General features: G+C 47.7%; 1 pseudogene; it reads left to right on the top strand.

The window, feature by feature from the left end:
• Positions 1 to 3,392: 3,392 nt before the first annotated feature.
• LOC138426668 (pepsin F-like) lies at positions 3,393 to 11,095 on the top strand (annotated as a pseudogene).
• The last annotated feature ends 2,513 nt before the right edge of the window (positions 11,096 to 13,608 follow it).

Raw genomic sequence — 13,608 nt, forward strand, 5'->3', positions numbered from 1 at the left:
AGTACCATTTCATAAAATGTACATAACCACAAATGCTATTTTCTTCCAAATAAAATTAACATCTGATATCTAGCCCATGTTCAAATTTCCCTAATCCTCTAAAAAAAAAAAAGTCCTTTATAGTTTAGTTATTCAAATCTAGGTCTAGAGGATGAATATTTGGATGTTGCATTGGGTTGTTCTAAGACTTTCAATAAATAAAATTCTCCCCCTTTCTTTTTATACCATTTATTTGTTTAAAATGTGAGAGGAGGTAGGTGATTTGCCTCATAGAAAGTCCCAAGTCTTGTGTTGAGAGCAGGAGTCCACAACACCGATGCCAGGACCAGTACCAGTCTTTGGTCTGTTAGGAACCAGACACACAGCGGAAGGTGAGTGGCGCACAAGCAAGTGAGGCTTCATCTGTATTTTCAGCCACTCCCCATCACTCTCCCATCACCCCCAGATGGGATAGTCTCATTCCAGGAAAACAAGCTCAGGGCGCCCACAGAGTCTGTATTCTAGTGAGTTGTATAACTATTTCATTATATATCACAACATAATAATAACAGAAATAAAGTCCACAATAAATGTAATACCCTTGAATCATCCAGAAATCACCCCCTCTACCACGTCTCTAGAAAATTTGTCTTCCAGGAAACCAGTTCCTAGTTCCAAAAAAAGCTGGACACTGCTGATTTAGAGGATTGCTTCTCTCTTCCTTTATCTATGTATTTCCCTGAAAACTGGTAGTTAGATCTAGACTTGTGTTCAACAAATTTTATTGAAACATTTAATTTGTAGTTACATATATTTCTTATGGCATCTCTTAAGAGACATAATCGCTAGTTGCCTCACTTTAATGTATGCTGAGATGCAGCAGGTCCTGATGTTGGCAACCTCATGCATGCATTATAAACTTCACCTTTGACCTTTCATCTTATGGTTTTATCATCCATGGATGATCTTGACCAAGATCCACTAATTCATGAGAATGTTGCGAAACAATGGTTTCTTCTTTCTACCACTGCTGAATTTAACTCCTGGAAATCTTCAATTAATAAGAGCATTCTTTCAAATGTTTATAGTTACATGAAATATGCTTCATACAAACAAAAATAGCATAAATATTGGTGATTATTTCCCTTTCTCAGTGTCCATGGCGGTGACTTTGTGCCCTAGCAATCTGCCACAGTGACAAATTACATGTTATCGATTAACATTTGGAACTCCTGAATTTTTATATATTTAATTTGTTTCACTGGATTTGATCTGATGCTAAAATTATCTCATTTTCAGCCTCATCAAATGGATTCCTAAACTTTTTGTTCAGCTCTTGCTAATCTTCGAAGGCCCTCAGATTCCTGGTCCTTCAAAATTCTCAGGCTTATCTTGTTCATTCCTTGGCCCAGTCCTGAAATCAGTCATCTCTTCCACAACCCATGGACCTTAGGGTGGGAATGGAATTTAGAGGCCGCATGATCTGGAATTTCACAATTCACGTACTGTTGAAACCTGGCTTGGAGAATTTTGAACATTATTTCACTAGCATGTGAGATGAGTACAACTGTGCAGTAGTTTGAGCATTCTTTGGCATTGCCTTTCCTAGGGGTTGGAATGAAACCTGACCTTTTCCAGTCCTGTGACCACTGCTAAGTTTTCCAAATTTGCTGGCATATTGAGTGCAGCACTTTCACAGTATCATCTTTTAGGATTTGAAATAGCTCAACTGGAGTTCCATCACCTCCACTAGCTTTGTTGGTAGTGATGCTTCCTAAGGCCCACTTGACTTCACATTCCAGGATGTCTGGCTCTAGATGAGTGATCACACCATTGTGATTATCTGGGTCATGAAGATCTTTTTTGTACAGTTCTTCTGTGTATTCTTGCCACCTCTTCTTAATATCTTCTGCCTCTGTTAGGTCCATACAATTTCTGTCCTTTATCGAGCCCATCTTTGCATGAAATATTCCCTTGGTATCTCTAATTTTCTTGAAGAGATCTCTAGTCTTTCCCATTCTATCATTTTCCTCTATTTCTTTGCACTGATCACTGAGGAAGGCTTTCTTATCTCTTCTTGCTGTTCTTTGGAACTCTGCATTCAAATGGGTATTTCTTTCCTTTTCTCTTTTGCATTTTGCTTCTCTTCTTTTCACAGCTATTTGTAAGGCCTCCTCAGACAGCCTTTGCATTTCTTTTTCTTGGGGATGGTCTTGATTCCTGTCTCCTGTACAATGTCACGAACCTCTGTCCATAGTTCATCAGGCACTCTATTAGATCTAATCCCTTGAATCTATTTCTCACTTCCACTGTATAATCATAAGGGATTTTATTTAGGTCATACCTGCATGGTCTAGTGGTTTTCCCTACTTTTTCAATTTAAGTCTGAATTTGGCAATAAGGAGTTCATGATCTGAGCCACAGTCAGCTCCCGGTCTTGTTTTTGCCAACTGTGTAGAGCTTCTCCATCTTTGGCTGCAAAGAATATAATCAATCTGATTTTGGTGTTGACTATCTGGTGATGGCCATGTGTAGAGTCTTTGCTGTTGAAAGAGGGTGTTGCTATGACCAGTGCGTTCTCTTGGAAAAACACTATTAGCCTTTGCCCTGCTTCATTCTATACTCCAAGGCCAAATTTTCCTGTTACTCCAGGTGTTTCTTGACTTCCTACTTTTGCATTCCAGTCCTCTATAATGAAAAGGACATCTTTTTTGGGTGTTAGTTCCAGAAGGTCTTATAGGTCTTCATAGAACCATTCAGCTTCTTCAGCATTACTGGTCGGGGCATAGACTTGGTTTACCATGATATTGAATGGTTTACCTTAGAAACGAACAGAGATCATTCTCATCTTTGAGACTGCATCCAAGTACTGCATTTCAGACTCTTTTGTTGACTATGATGGCTACTCCATTTCTTCTAAGGGAGTTTTGCCCATAGTAGTAGAATGGTCATCTGAGTTAAATTCACCCATTCCAGAGATTACAGTAGTCTCTCTGTATTCTGAGAATTATCCAAGTCAAATACACACAGAGACTGATAGAGGTAAAGGTTTTACAGAGATGTTCATGTTTCTTATCAGATCCACCATTAGCCTAAAGGGGACAATTAGGGCAGATCAAAGCATATGTATTAGCTACTCTTGGTCACCACTGCATGCTCAGAACTTGATCTTCCCTGAGTACTTGGCCCCAGGAAGAAGCATGAAGTGGCTTGTGCTCCTCAGGCTGGTGGCCCTGTCAAAGTGCATAGTCATGTAAGTATGGGGACTGTAAGTAGCATCATCTCTCTTTCTGGGCTTTCTCTTTTCATCCTCTTATTCTTCCACCCATCAGGTTTAGAAGAGAAAATAATCACTTCCTGGAAGTCTTAAACTTCAGCTGTCACTGATTGATGAGATTCTTATCATGGGCACCATGGAGGGCAAGGTTCACGGGTCAGGACTGCAGGGTTGCATAACTCTGGGAGTACCAGTCACATCATGACCTATATAAAGATGGCACTCCTTGGAACTGTTCAGTGCATGACCTGTGTAGCTATAAGTGTGGTGCTACAGAAAAGCATTTCTCTTGCATTTGCTTTAGGTCTTCTCTCTGCTCTCTCTCCTCTTCTGTGTATATGTGTCAGTGTCTTCATCTGCGTAGGCTCCAAATGGTCATCTGGTTTACCCAAGATTACACAACAGAACCTGTATGCAGACCTAGGTCTTTGACATGTCTTTGCATGGCATTCTGATAAAAGGTGACACTCATAAAAATGCTTGGAGGATACACAGTGCCATTACAATGCCAGATACAACAGTCATACCTGGTTACTGCCATTTCTTTGTTTCCTTTTCCCTATGGCCACCTGGAGATGGAGGCGCCAGAAAGGGAAAGAAAGTGAAGTTGCTCAGTCATGTCCAACTCTTTGCAACACCATGGACTGTAGCCCACCAGGCTCCTCCATCCCTGGCATTTTCTAGGCAAGAGTACTGGAGTGGGTTACCATTTCCTTCTCCAGGGGATCTTCCCAACCCCGGGATCTAACCCAAGTCTCCCACATTGTGGGTAGGCACTTTACCATCTAAGTCTCCAGGGAATTCCAATTTTTATATATAAAAAGGAGACGCTAGACTGGGCCTTAAAGAGGAAACTAGAGAGCTTCTCAAACGAAGGGACCTCTGAGCAGAGGTTGTGAGGAGGAGCAGTTGGAAGTGATTTCAGGCCCTAGGATATCCAGAGGGAGGGAGGACAGTGGGAATCAAGGGTGGCCAGACTGCCAAGTCTGCCCTAACCTCCGTCCCTGGCCCCTGTAGATGGCTTATGTTGGCAACATCACCATTGGAACACCACCTCAAGAGTTCCGGGTCATCATTGACAACAGCTCGTCTGACTTGTGGGTGACCTCTGTCTACTGTCAAAGCCCCTCCTGCTGTGAGTGCCTGCCCCTCACCCATTTGTCCTCCCCTCCCCCCTCTCCATCCTTGGCATCTGACAGATATGGATCTCTTGCGTTGGCAGTTGCATACCAGACATATGACCCCAAGATGTCCACCACCTTCCAAGTGCAAGTGGAGGAAATTCGACCTCCACTATGGCTTTGGAAAGATAACAAGAGTTCTTGCCAGTGAAACTATCTGGATAATGGGGGAACCAGGGGCTGAGTCCAGGCTGGCCCTGGGAGCAACCACTGCCTGCAAAACAGATGCATGACCAGCTGGGAGGGACTGTCTTTCTGAAAGTCCCCTAGTGGCTGGCCACCTGCCCAGCAGGGCCCTGTCCCTGGGGAGACAGCTCCTCTGCTGACACACAAACTCCCAAAACAATGAACCCCAGAGAGGGGCTTGGGATGTGGACTTGCATCTCCATTACCCAACGTTCATTTTGCTGGAGTAGGAAGAAGGGGCAATAAAGCACCCCCTTTTATATTCACAGGCTCTACAGGGCACTTTCGTGGTAATAACTTGTTTCATCCTGCAACATCCCCAGGCAGGAGGTACTATTATCAGCTCAGGATAAAGACGAGGGACATGAGGTGCACAGAGCAAGGGCCTTGCCAAGGTCACATATTTTTTCAGTGGAGCTTCGCTGACCTTCAGGACTCAAGTAGGTGTGGGTTTGGGGAGAGGATAAAACTGATCTGGGGCCCCTGGGGCAGCACAGAGCTTCAGATATCCAGGCAGGGGAATCAGGTGTCACAGATGTAAGATGGGTCTGATAAAAGGGTTCTCACTCTAGGGGGCCTTTGAGACTAATAAAAACTATGGCCTGCCCCCCACACACACACAAAGTGCCTGAGTATGCCCTCCCTGTGTTTCTCTGTCTCGGTCTCTCTCTCTCTCTGTCACACACACACACACACACACACACACACACACACACACACACAAGTGTGCATGTCCCCAAAAGCCTGCTATCCAGGCAGAATTTTCATTAGAACCCAGCCAGTGACATTGCATAATGGCTTCTGCCTGCCTGGGCACATGTAGAATCCACAATGCATTGCAATGAATTCAGGTCATGTTTGTCATCAGATCACGAAAGTGAAAATGTTAGTACTCAGTCTTGCAACCCCATGGACTTAGCTCGCCAGGCTTGTCTGTCCGTGGAATTCTCCAGGCAAAATACTGGAGTGGGTTGCCATTTCCTTCACCAGGGGAACCTTCCAACCCAGGGAATGAACCTGGGTCTCCTGCATTAACAGGCAGATTCTTTACTGTCTGAGCCACAAGGGAAGCCCATCAGATCATAGTGTTGCCAAAGAGAAGACTAGTCTGCTCTCTATTCGTTGTATCCTTAGAGGGGGACCATTCAGTCCTGTCCTGAGTCTGGTTGCCCCACCCGTACAGAAGACATGAGATCAATTTGGCTCACTCAGATGGTGTTTGCAGGAGAAGCAGGTGTTGTTAAAATCCACAGCCCCACACAAATGGAAGCCCAATTCCTATCCCAGCTTGTCCTACCCATCTGAGGTCAACTGAGGCCTCAGTTCTTCTCTGCAGTGCTAATGGGATTTGCACCAAACAGCCCAGCCTCGCTTCCCAGCGCTTTATGTGGGAACACTCTCCTGTCTCACAGGTTGGGACAGCTGCTGCCAGGAACCAGACAATTGGCCTGACCAAGAATCAGATTGGTGGGTTCCTGGAAAATTCACCTTATGATGGCATCCTGGGCTTGGCCTACCCCAACCTCGCCAGGCATGAAGCCACCCCTCTCTTTGACAACCTGAAGAGACAAGGAGTCATTTCTCAACCTGTCTTTGCCTTGTTCCTGAGCAGGTAAGTCTGAGCTGGACAAGCCCTTCCTCCAAACTAGCTCTAAGATGCTTTCAGTTGCATGAAAAAGCGTAGGCCACCTCATCCAGAAGATTCCTGAGGGATAGTCTAGTCGAGGAGAACTACGGCCCCAGGATCACAAATGGCTCCATCACTGGGTTTTTGTCAATAAAAAAAGGTTGTGTTTCATCGGAACACAACCATTCTCATGGATTCAAGGGTGCAGTTTGGTCCAGTGGGATGGAGAAGGAGGGAGAGAAATGGTCCAGGATATGGCTGGAGGAAAAAGTAACAGGATTTGCTGATGAATTTGATGCAGAAGGAGAGGGATGGTGGGAATGTTTCCTTCCTCATTAACATTTCACCGGGAACCCAGGACAAGCTACAGAATTTGCAGGAGCCTGTGCAAAATGAAAATGTGGAACCCCTTGTTCAAAACATATTAGGAATTTCAAGACAGGGAGAGTGGAGGTGGGCAGCGTGCTCAGCTTGAAGTCCCATAGACAGCACAGGTCACAGGCAAGAGAAGCCAACCCTGGGTGAGCCTGAACCTATGTTCTTAGCTCCCTCAGACATCAGATTTCCTGAAAACTGACAGGCTAGACAAGGAGGAAGCCAAACCCCTCCAGCAGAGAGTCCTCTGAGGGTGTATCTGAGCATTCAGGTGGCTGGAAAGGTCCATACCCTCTTCAGAAGGATGGGTAGTCGGAGCTAGGCCTGGTTGGAGCCAGACTGCCCAGCTTCGAACCTCTTCTGTGACACTCATTAGATGGGGACTGACCCTGGTCAGGTACTCAAGCTCTCCAAGCATCCGTTTCCGCATGTGTAAAATGGAGACGGTAGTAGTACCTCTGATGGGTGAAGAAGCACAGTCCTCAGACAGCGCCTGGTGTTACTCTCCTCCAGTGAGCCCCTCCTTCCTTCTCTCTTCAGAGAGCCACTGAAGAGCAGCTTGCTGATGCTTGGTGGGGTGGACCACGCCTACCATAACGGGGCTCTCAAGTGGGTACCAGTGACCCAAGCCCGCTTATGGCAGATAACCATGAACCGGTAAGCCTCCCCCTCTGAGGGCCACCCCAAATGATCCTCCCACACATGCACATGGACACATACAGACACACACAAATGCACTCACAGTCACATAAAGACGTGCTCCACACGCATGCACACATAAAAACATACAGAGACACATATAAACACATACACAGGCAAACATATAAACACAGAGAGATGCACACAAACACACACAGGAACACACACCACCCACGGGTTCATTTGCCTCAGGACTGCTGATCGGGCCTCTCACCAGGATCCTGAAAGGGTCCAGAGAGGCCTGGGCAGCAGGGGGAGGGCTGCACCCCTGTGCTGTGAGGTGGGGAGCCCGGCTAGAGGACCCTATAGTGTGGTGAAAAGAGGATCAGGAGGCATTTCACCAACCTGAACAGGATTGTGTGAAGATGACCTACTGAGCAGGGCCACACAGGACCTACAGTGTTCTCAGTACACAGAATTGCCAGCTGAAGCACCGGGAAAACTGGTCTCCTCAGAGAGAAGTTACCCAGCACGAAGAGAGTTTGGCTGCAGTCTTGAGACCTGAGAGCAACCCTTAAAAAGAGACACCCCTCCTGACCAGGGCTACTGACCACCCAAACTGAGCACACAGTGGGGCAGGGGCTGTGACTGAGTCAGGAAGCTGGGGTGCAGGAGTGGCCTGAGAACAAGGGGCAATAATTGATGGGGTTCTCTGTGATGCCCTCAGGCCACAGCTTCCCTGCTCTTTGGAGGCCCCTGGGTCTGCTCACGCTCCCCTGGCAGGGGCCTCAGGATCTGAGCCAGGTGAGGGGGCAGTGCTGGGAGACAAACTTACCCACACTCTGACCATCTGCTGTCCTAGAGACCTGCGTCTTCACTGTATGGGCCGACCCATCGTTGGCGAGACACAGATACAGGTCTCTGGGTGTTCCTCATTCATTCATTCAACAGACACACATTGTGCATCGCCTGGTGTGCTGGGCACTTGAGGGAGGCACTGAGGATCCAACTTGCCCTCACATCTAGTGAGGCAGACGTGCATGAAATGACATGAAATGAAGTTCACACACAGTGAATTACCACCTTGGTACATGCTAGACCTGGGGAAGAGTCTACAGAGACTCTAATCTAGGACAGGAGCCTGATCTAGTCTGGGGGGAAGACTTTCCTGACATAGTGGCAATTAACCTGGAAGATGAAGAAAAATTAGCTAGGCCAAGGAGATGGGGTCTTCTAGGAAGGTCACCAGCACAAGTCCAGGCTCTGAGACACGAAAGAGCCTGGTGCCTGCAAGAACTGAAAGGAAGTCAAAAAGATGATGTGACCAGAGAAAAAGAAAACTGAGTCAGGGCAAGAGCTGAAGGGCTTTTCAGGAGACAGTCAGCCAGGGGGCAGTCACTGAAGAGGCTTCAGAGTGATCCTGGTGCCTGCTTTGTCCCTCTGTCTCTCAGCGTCTCCATAAACAAAATGTGGCTGCTTGTTCTGGCAGATGTCGGGCTATTGTGGACAGTGGGAGCTCAGTGCTGGCTGGCCCAGCTCAAGTAGGCCACAACATCTTCAAACACATCAACCCCAATCCCAAGGAGAAAAACCAGGTGAAGGGTCATGCCACAGGATCATTCCTGGGCTCTGCACACACCAAGGATCACCTGGGCCAACCTCCCTCCTGCTTTCTTTCACAGCTTGATTTCATGTGACAGTGCCAAGACCCTGCTTCCTATTATCTTCACTATCAATGGCATGGACTTCCCAGTGTCCCCTAAATACTACCTCCAGAAGGTGAGAGGACAACTTTGGGGGCTGGTTCCCAAATTTGGGATTTGCAAGAACTCTTGGGCTGCCGTTGGGGGGAAGGGGCCCTCTACAGGCCAAGCCGCACCATGGCAGATGCTGCTGAGCCCCTGTGGCTGGGCCAGCGCCTCTCACAAAACCAACCACGTGAGAGTAAAGGGCAGTCTGGGACATCCATCCTCCTGAACTAAATGTGGAGACACCACCCCATGCAGGCATGGTGGGAGTCACAAGGAGAGGGGAACACTGAGGGCCTCAGTCCTCACAGAGCTTCTGTTCAACCAGAGACCTCAGATGCAGAAACATGGAAAGTCAGCTCTAGCAACCCCTGAAATAGAACAGGTGACAAGAAGGATGTCTGGGACAGTCTCATTGTGCTGTCCCACCGTAGGGGTCAACAGTCTCCCCTTCCCAACTCAAAAGACTCCAGGTTGAGATCATAAATTACATGCTGACCCTAGAACTTCACTGCAACTCCACACTCTGTGAGTTGGGGTTCTGACCCCTCTGTGGGGAGGTTGGACGCTAAGGTAAATAAAGGATGCACTGTGACTGCTCAGCCCCAGCACAGGGTGGAGGCTTCATCTCAGCTCCCTGTTCAGAGCAGGCCAATGGGCTCAAAGGAGGCTTGGAAGAAGAGACAGAATTGCAGAAATTCTAAACACCCCAGCCTCATGGAGGAACGAGGAAGCCTGCTTGGGTTGAGTTAATCTGTATTGGATTCCTTACAAATGGTAGCCCCGGGTGCTGTACAAAGGGGTCCAGGGGCAGATGACAGGTGATAAGGGATACAGACCAGGGGAGCTTCAGGATAAGTTACCCAGCCCAGTCTGGAGTGGCCAAATAATGTGAGTGTGAGACCAGAAAAGTTTCCTGGATGGCCTGAGAGCAGTATAAAGAATGCATTGTGACAATGCTATTTACAATGGGTAACCAACAACAACCTACTGTGTAGCTCAGGGAGCCCTGTTCAGTGTTATGCGGCAGCCTGGATGGGAGGGGAGTTTGGGGGAGAATGGATACATGTATACGTATGGCTGAGTCCCATTGCTGTCCACCTGAAACTATCACAATACTGTTAATTGGCTATCCTCCATTAAAAAGTTAAACATTTTTTTAGAAAAAATAATGGGTTGTGGCCAATGGAGAGCTAAACAGGCATTCTTAGCAGAGAGAAAAAAGAGGGCAGGAGTCAGAAGGAAAGAAACAGCAGTATGTGAGGGGAACTATGGGCCATTCTTGTTCTTTTAAAAAATACATTGAAGTAGAACTGATTTACAATGTTGTGTTAATTTCTGCTCTGCACCTAAGCCACTCAGTTTTATATATATTCAAATACATAATGCGGCTGCTGCTTAGGCGCTTCAGCTTGCCTAACTCTGTGAGACCCCATGGACTGCAACCCACCAGGCTCCTCCATCCAGGGGATTCTCCAGGCAAGAATACTGGAGTGGGTGGCCAAGTCCTCCTCCAGGGGATCTTCCCAACCCAGGAATCGATCTCCTGCATTGCGGGCAGAATCTTTACCACTGAGCCACCAGGGAAGCCCACAAATATATACCAGCTCTTTTTTATATTCTTTCCCATTACAGTTTATCATGGGATACTGAATACAGTTACCTGTGCTATACAGTAGGGCTTTGTTATTTAAATATCAAATATTAGTTCGCATCTGATAATCCCAAACTCCCAATCCTCCCCTCCCCACACCCCTCTCACATGTTTTGGCCCTTCTTTTTCCTATACCCTCACTACTGCAGCTGCTATGAGAGCCACTTGATTCTTCCCAAAGAAGGGGAAAAAATGGGAAAGCTCTCTGCTCTGGATATTGAGGGGGATGGCAGGTAAGTGCTCACGCTGCCTGGTGTGTATTTCTGTCTCCCCCAGGTTTCTAAAGACATCTGCTTTATTAGCTGTCATGGGGGCATGGAAGACATGAGCCCCTCAGAGACCTGGGTCCTGAGTGACATCTTCCTGAGAGCATATTTCACAGTTTTCGATCGGAGTAAAAACAAGATTGGCCTGGCTCCCTCAGTGTAAATGCTGGGCTGCTTCAGGAATCACTCCAAAGACACACTCACACAGAGGGCACTCCCTCCCAGGGATGCTGAGGCACTGCGTTTGGGGCTCTGCAAGCCCTGTGCTCAGCAAAGAATAAAGGATTTCATCTCAATGGAGCTCACACGAATGACTGCCTCTCTGAGTCAGGAAGGTACATCACAACCGGGCAGGATCTAGAATCAAGTCTGAAGCACAAACGAGAGGAGCCCAGCTCCAACTGGCTTCAAGAAAAGGGAGACTTATTGGAAGGATACAGGTATCCAGGACACAGGAAAAAGAACAGATCCGAAGATCTCAGGGACTGGACTCAAGAAATCAGAAGCCATCAGTTCACTCTTTCCTCACACTTCCCCTTCTCTCTTCTTTGATTCTCTGCCTGGCAGCTTTCTTCCCGCAGGTTTCCACACCTAGTGAGAGAGTTTCAAGCTGCCTGCCTCACGCCTTGATCTCTCTAAGGCAACTAACCAGTAAGGAAAGAAGCTCAGAAGACATCAGGGTGCAAGGGAGGGCTCTGAATGGACCGTCTCAGATCGTGTGTCCAGTCCTGGACCAAGCATCCTGGCAGGGGCATGGCGTCCTATAATTGGCTTAATTCGTCACCTGGCCCTGCCCCCACAGCATGTGATCGACTGGTTCCTCAATTAACAGACCCTGAGAAAGAATCCTTTTCTTCTTTCCTGATCCTTTCCTTCTTTCTTTCTTCCTTCTCTCCTCCTTTAATTCCTTTCTTTGTTTTGTCTCCTCTGAGCATTCACCTCCACAGAGCTCACAAAACTACGTGTGAGAAAACTTCAGATTCCTCCAGGGACAACATCAGTCAAGAGAACAACAAACTCAAGAGGTCTGGATGGAACTCAGATCAATAGAATTCAGCTTCGTGCTCCCTTCATGGCTCAGTCAAGAATCCACCTGCCAATGCAGGAGACATAGGTTCGATCCCTGATCCAGTAAGAACGCACATGCCGAGGATCAATTAAGCCCGTGGACCACAACTATTGAGCCTGTGCTCTAGAGTCCAGAAACCACACTGCTGAGCTCACGTGCAGTCACTACTGAGACCCACATGCCCTCCAGCCCATGCTCCACGACAAGAGAAGCCACTGCAATGAGAAGCTAGCAAACACATTAGAAATACATTGGAAATAAGACAATGGGGGTAAAAACCCCAACGTGGTCACTTACTGTGCAGCGCCCTACCTAACTAGGACTCGCTTCTAGGATTCACTTCATCTGCAAAATAGGCTCATCACCTAACTTGAAGTGTACCCAGAATTTCATATGTTTACAAAGCCCCAGAACCCTGCCAACACCACATGGCAACAAGACAAAAAGAGTAAGAGCTACTGCTACCCTAAGGGGGGTGGGGGAAAAAAAAAAAAAACAGAAGCTTCCCAGATGAAATCTACAAAGAAATTTTTCTGCATAATGGAAAATACAAAGGCACCAAGCCAGATTTCTGAGATAATCTAGGGGGAAGAAAGCTTTTCTGGGCATATGACTGTCACGAGTTCTTGTTTCAGGGTCCAGTCTTTCTCCCCAAGTCCTAACTCCCAGGCCTGTGCAGGGCCTGGAAAGTCAGCCAAAGAAAAGTCTTCTTTCCCAAGTCCCTCTGTCATCACCACTAGCAGCTCTAGGGCTGACAGTCACAGACCTCACAGGTTTAGCATCTTGGGGGCACCAGTAGGAAATGGGACTCCTGGGTAAGAGGCAGGCAGCCGATGAAGAGGGTAGAAAAGCCCCTAGCCAGCAACAGTATTACTGGGATACAGCTGGAGTGAAAGGAAGTGAGTCTGTGAAGTTTCCAGAGTTAAGGGTGGATATCACCAGGGTGAGTGAACCCAGACATTGGGCAGCTGAGAAAGCACTGACTTCTCTCAGGGGCAGAAACACTGAGGTGTAGAGTCAACTTTGCCAGTAACACACAAACACACACCACTGCTCTTGGAACCCAGGAGGAACTAGACATACCTTGGGGATACACAAACACCAATGACCTTTGTACCCAGCAGGCCCAGAACTAGGGACTGGCCAGTGATGCTGGGAAAAGGATAGGGGCCAGGAGCAGACCCAAGGCTGAGAAGCCATATCCTCACTGCCTGGAGGGGCGGGGCAGAGAGGGAGTGCACAGCTCAAAGGGTTACAGATCAGAGCATCCCTTGGACCCCACTCTGCCAAAGAATACCCCTGGCAAGTCAGATCCCACTCTTACTCTTCTCTCCCCACCTGTACGATGGGCAAATTGGCTCTTAGCTCATCAGAAGTGTGGCAAGCAAGATGCTCAAGCACAGGGAGGTGGGTGAAAGGTGGTGATGAGGAGTGGCATGGGACTGGAGGCCCGACTGGCCCAGGGAGCTTGGGCACTGCCTCCTTCTACTGGTTTAACTGCAAAGAGCACGGGTGGCAGTCCTTTAGCGGGTCACATGCCCATCGTGCCCAATCCCAGCCTCTGCCAAGTGAGGCGCGTGGGGAGCGTCTGCCGGCGCTGCCCACAA

This window comes from Ovis canadensis, chromosome 21 (assembly GCF_042477335.2).
Source record: "Ovis canadensis isolate MfBH-ARS-UI-01 breed Bighorn chromosome 21, ARS-UI_OviCan_v2, whole genome shotgun sequence".
Taxonomy (NCBI): Eukaryota; Metazoa; Chordata; class Mammalia; order Artiodactyla; family Bovidae; genus Ovis; species Ovis canadensis.